Below are 6,000 nucleotides of genomic sequence, written 5' to 3'. Positions count from 1 at the left end.
AAATCATTATCCCCGTCAGTTTACCTCAGTTGGTAGAGATATTGCATATTATATGCAGGGGTCGGGTTTCGAACCCCGAACACCCCATTTCTCTACATTTATCTGTGTGAGCTTTATCCACTAGATTATATGACCAAAAAAAAAAAAAATCATTAACCTCGCGCTAAAGATAAATTAACTTATCATACATTCGGTTTCATTTCAATCACCCATTACAATCATGTACTTATTACCTAATGGTTACAAAGTCAACCTTACATATACACATGAAATCATCGAGAAAATATCGTGACATGTTCTAAGGAGTTGCAAGAGATTAAAATAAAATATTAGTTAAAAAATGATTTAAGAAAAATATGACAAGGTCTCAAATCCCCTTAAATTAATTATCAAAATTGAGCATTGATGCTAGACTGCACTTTGTTTCAAACTGAAATGCAATGGGCACGTACGTGAGTCCAGATTCTGGGCTGGCCAGCCCTATAACTACAACCAGTTATTTCTGCACTTTAATACCCTTTATTACACAATTAACATAGTTTCAACCACAATAGCATATTCTTAATTCAACCACAATAGCATAGTTTCATCGCAATCAAACACCATAAAACACAAAGCTGCTGCCATGCATTATTACATCAAAACACTATAGATTCAAAATGCAACAATGAATAACATGCATTCAAGATCCTAAGCACACCTTAGGATAGGTTTAAGTGGGGAAACTATAGGTTACCTCTTAGAAGCACACCTTTTCCATTTGAATCACCCCCCAACTTAAATTTGATGATTTGCATCTACTTCCATTTCTCCGTCGTTTTGTAAGTGTTTTTTATAGGGAAGGTGTTAAATGAGTGTTGAAAAGTTAGAGTCGTCCAAATATAAGAGCTCAAATGAATAATTTGGTAAGTTGCGGTGCATGTTGTTTCTTAGTTGTCGCAGAAGTTCCACATTGCTTAATCTTTCCACATATTTAGTGTGTATATAATGTGCACACTCCACAAACAAATGTTTCTTTGAGGTAAAATTGGAACGATACGAAGAAGATTAGCATGGCCTCCTCATCGAGGATGACACGCACATATTAAGATACGGTCCAAAAAACAAAACAAAAATCCCGTGGCTTTATCTTCTTCCATTGCTTCTTTTCTGCAGGTAAGCTTCTCATATCTTCACCATCCTGGTAATCGCTTCTCTTTTCAACCATATTTTCATCATCCTTCAAGCTTCCATATGCAGGAAACTCAGTCACATTGAACCAGTGACATTATTCAAAACTTGACAATGTTTAGGGTTTATGCATAATCTGATTAACATTGCTCAACAAATTGATTAAAATTTTGACATGTCTCAGAAAAATGGACTATTGAATGTAGCTACTTCATTTTAGAAGATGATTTGATATGTGTTGTTTTTATTTGTCTTGGTTCCCTGTGTTGCTAATGTTAACCGTGAATCAACCACCTCTTATTGAATGTGCACATTTTAGAAGATGAAATGTGCTGTCTTTTTTGGATCTGCTTTGGTGTTTTTTGTGTGGCCTGGTCCCTGCTGTGGTTAGTGCAGCTGTGCTGTTCTTGTTAGATGCAGATGGGATGCATCAAGATCAATGTGGATGACTCCTCTTATGGCTCACCCTCTATTGGCACCATTGGTGCTGTTTTCAGAGACTGGCAGGCAGGTTTTTTAGGATGCTTTGTGCAAAATATAGGCCATGCTACACCACTGGAAGCTGAATTTAGTGCGTTGATGTTTGCTATTGAGAAAGCTGTAGAACAACATCTGAGTGTTGTTTGGTTAGAGAGTGAACAATTGGCTACTCAGCTTGGCTACAAATGTTCTCATGCATTTCTTGAGGGGAATATGGTTGCGGACGCTTTGGCAAAAAAACGGACAGGGGTTGGCTCTTTGCACATCACAATGGTGGAATGACCCACCACAGTTTATTCTTTCTTTGTTAAATAGAAAGCAAATAGGTTTACCTTTCACTAGATTCACTATGTAATTCATTGTACATATGGTGCAGGCCTTTCCTGTTTTTAATACCATTCATTGCTTGATCAAAAAAATAGAAATATGTCCTAGTCTTGTAAGATATGTGGTCACTGGCCCTTGTATCTATAACCCAAAGTATAGCATTCTTACACATAAAAGTAGAAGAGATGATGCATATTGAATTTTGGTTCATGTTAGTTAGTTTTGGTTATAATTTGTAGACAAGAGTAGCATTCCAATTTTCTCCTTTGTAACTTTCTCTTTTAATGATTCAATAATAATGATGCATATTTAGTATTCTTCGGTTGAGCTTGCGTCTTCTTTTGAGGATGGTGCATCACTTTTTTCAAACTTAATTTTAACTAAAACCAACTGATACATATGTAGTCTTGTTTTCCCTGCAACTATCGGTTGTTCTTTGTTTGGGTAAAATATGGTTTTGCTTGCACCACTGCCATGGTTTTAAATTTCCTTTGTGGTTACATCACAATTTTTTATATTGTAGAGAGTTTTAAATATAGCTGATGTAGTTGCAGACGCCATTATTAGGAGTCTTGTTTTCCGGTAACCATTGGTGTTCCTTTTTGTAAATAAAAAGCTGATATTTTTATAGCTAAGAGACTATATTTTTGGATTTAAAAATAGGGAGACAAAAATCATGAATCAGTAAATATATATATAGACCAAAAGTGATTTAAGCCAAAAAGAAAAAATACATAGAGCTATTATTGCTATCTTGGGCCAGAAAGACCAACTGCTGATAGATAAGCATCAGAAGAAGAGGAGGTGTTTCCTTCATTAGAGGATTTTGGTGGTTTAGGAACAGTGCAAAGACCCTCTAACATTTGAACAACTTTTGTCATGGAAGGTCTCATAGACATGTCTTCCTGTATACACCACAATGCAACACTTATAGCACAATGTACCCTATCATCATTCTCATCATCTATTTTCAACTCTGAATCAATGATATCTCTCATTTTACCTTCTTCCATCATCTTAAAAGCAAAACGAGGGAAATTGAATTTCTCCGACGTCTCAGTAGGATCATAATTCTTCCTTCCCCCAATTATCTCTAGCAACACCATCCCATAGCTGTATACATCACTTTTCTCTGATATAGCATAGTTTGTTATCCACTCGGGTGCAAGGAGGTAGCCACGAGTTCCTCTTAGTGTTGTAAAAACATGGCTTTTGCTCTCTATTCATAAGCTTGGCTAAACCAAAATCTGAAACTTTGGCAATGAAATGATCATCAAGAAGTACATTTTCAGGTTTCATGTCACAATGAACAATCTTTGAGTCACACTCTTGATGCAGATACGCAAGTCCTTTTGCTGTTCCTAATGCTATACTAAACCTTGTATCCCAATCCAAAAGAAATTCACTTATTTTCTTCTTGAATATCCATTTATCCAATGAGTTATTAGCCATATAATCATAAACTAGAAGTCTATGAGTTCCATCTGCACAAAATCCCTTAAGCCTTACCAAATTAAGGTGGTGAATGCTACCGATGATGCTAACTTCAGCTCGGAACTCTTTCTTCCCTTGACCATTACCTTCTAGCTTCTTCACAGCTAATTGAGTCCCATCAGGTAGAACTCCTTTATAAACTGATCCAAAACCTCCTTGACCAAGCTTCACAGAGAAGTTATTAGTTGCAATTTCAAGCTCTTTATAGCGGAAACGGATTGGCATGCCGGTTAAATTCTCCAAGAAATTGTCTTTTCTGAATTCTCTGCAGGTAAATTTTTCTTCTTCCTGCAATATAGAATCACCACAGAGAGAAGAAGAAGCAAAGTTATTATGACAACGACGACCGGAACAATTATGATGTGCTTATTGGCGCTTCCACTTCCATGACTTGAGACCTTAATGTAAGAAACATAACCAGAATCCGCATCATCAGATTTCTGAAAACTTCCAACACCATCTAACAAGAAGCAGTTCCCTGAACTTGTATGGAAGAACATTGCAAGACAAGAGCAATTTCCACGACAAGAGGTTTGACAACCGGCCAGATCAGTATTCAAAGAGGGATGAAGAAAATCAAGTGCAAAGTAACTAAGTCCATCATCAGCTTTCAGAAATTCAATAGACTTTTCTGATTTATCATCAACACAAGGCGAGACAAAACCTGGTTTACAACTACGATGATGAAGAACAGAAGGACAGCTACACCTACGGTTATTTGCACAAATGTTGTAAGGATCACAAGGTTCTGGTGTATCACAATGATCTTGTGGTATTCTTGTTGAGGAATCACCATTTGATCCACCACCGTTGAGATTAGAGAAAATAATGACACCATCTTTTCCCAAAACTGCAATCCAGCTTGCATTTATACCTGCATCAACAGAGAAAATGAATTTCCATAACAAAGACCTATTGTTATCATAGAATCTCCAAGAATTGTCCCTGATATTTGCAAATGCCACAACATGGCCGACCTTATCAACGATTTTACGGTTATCATTCTGCATAGTCCAATAAGTCTGTGGAGTTTTGAAACCAGCTGAAAGAACAACATCACCAGATTTGATCTCAAGAACATAGGTCAAGTTATTTGAACTAGGTTCACTGGTAAGTTTCATTCCCTCTTTGAAATCCTGTGAATGCATCAAAGTATCAGTTGGATAACTAAAACTTTGCCAAATTACCGTATTATTGTCGTCCTTACCAAGCAAAACCAAATTTCCAGTGTTTTGCAATTCCATTGTTTTGCTAATTGTGTTTGTAGACCAGATCACAGTTCCATCTTTCAGTAAATAGGCATTTCCTTTTTTATCAAACTCGAAATTATCATAATTGGAAACTGGTAGTGCTCTATTAGCAGTCCAAAGCACGGTGGAGCTAGCCGCGTGGACGATTACTAATAGAAACTTGGTGGTGTCATTAACGGTGGTGACAAAACCAAAAGCAAAATTTCTATTCTTTGAGACAAGGAACTTCGAGCCTTCGTCAATAAAATTCGCTTGAGAACCCTCCATCCCAGGTGAGATTGTGCCAATATATTGAATATCACATAAACACAGTTTGGACATGATCAGTAGGGTGGAGATGGAAAGACCAACAACAACATAGGATAAAAACCATAAGAAGTTGGTTCCCATCTATGTAGCAGAATTTACATAGGAAGAAAATTATTATTATTGAAAAGAAAGAACAGAACAAGAACAACGGCTCCTACATACCTAGGCGATTGAAAATGAGTTGCAGTTGATTGATTCAGCTCTTTGGAACTTACCTCAAACATCATTGACAATATGGAACATTTTTGTTTAAGAAACAAAACTATCATGTGCCTTAAGAATAATAGTGAAAATTGTCCCTTTCAGACCTATTATTATTAAGTTTCCACATTTTACTAAAATCAGTTTCATATTATTTTGCATGGTCTTTTTTTTAATAAAAAACTCTTGCATTGATTGTTTAATTTAGAACTCCATCAAGTTATTGGTTCATCCCATTCCAAAAAAAATATAATTTGTGTACCACATTTATTTATAATCAAACTTAATAATTTATGTGATGAGAATGTATTAATTTGGTTGGGTCATGAGGATAGTCTGGATGATCACCTATATTGAGTCAAGAACAATCACAAGTGAGTTAAATACCATATCTTTATCTGAAATTTTATGAGATTGAGTTTATGAGTCACTTCACTTATAAAATGTTCAACCTCTACTTTTCCAAACAATGTGAGACTTCCAATCACAATTGCCACAACATTTGGTATATATCATTTACATTTTAATTAGTATCTGATTCTAGCTTATAGTCCACAATGGTGTCACTTTCAACTGCTCCCTCCGTCCCTATATGTAAGCACAATTTTCCTCTAATAAAAGGGTGCTTACATATAGGGACGAAGGGAGTATTTAACAACATGCTAAATACACACTATCGTTGTAGAAGTAAAAAGTAGGGTGTTTATAGAAAATGGTAACTATAGAAGCACCATCTCTCGTCTCTTTTTGCATGTGCTATTTAATAATT

General features: G+C 36.0%; 1 non-coding gene and 1 pseudogene across 1 annotated transcript; one reads left to right on the top strand and one right to left on the bottom strand.

The window, feature by feature from the left end:
- The first annotated feature begins 1,000 nt into the window (after positions 1-1,000).
- LOC112419570 (U6 spliceosomal RNA) lies at positions 1,001-1,106 on the top strand. Its single transcript, XR_003009697.1, has one exon. It is a non-coding gene; the product is annotated as a U6 spliceosomal RNA (small nuclear RNA).
- Positions 1,107-2,637: 1,531 nt separating this feature from the next.
- On the bottom strand, positions 2,638-5,269 carry LOC25487397 (G-type lectin S-receptor-like serine/threonine-protein kinase SD2-5; annotated as a pseudogene).
- Positions 5,270-6,000: the final 731 nt, after the last annotated feature.

Source organism: Medicago truncatula, chromosome 2 (genome assembly GCF_003473485.1).
Source record: "Medicago truncatula cultivar Jemalong A17 chromosome 2, MtrunA17r5.0-ANR, whole genome shotgun sequence".
Lineage (NCBI taxonomy): Eukaryota > Viridiplantae > Streptophyta > Magnoliopsida > Fabales > Fabaceae > Medicago > Medicago truncatula.
This window is presented reverse-complemented; position numbering and strand designations above follow the sequence as displayed.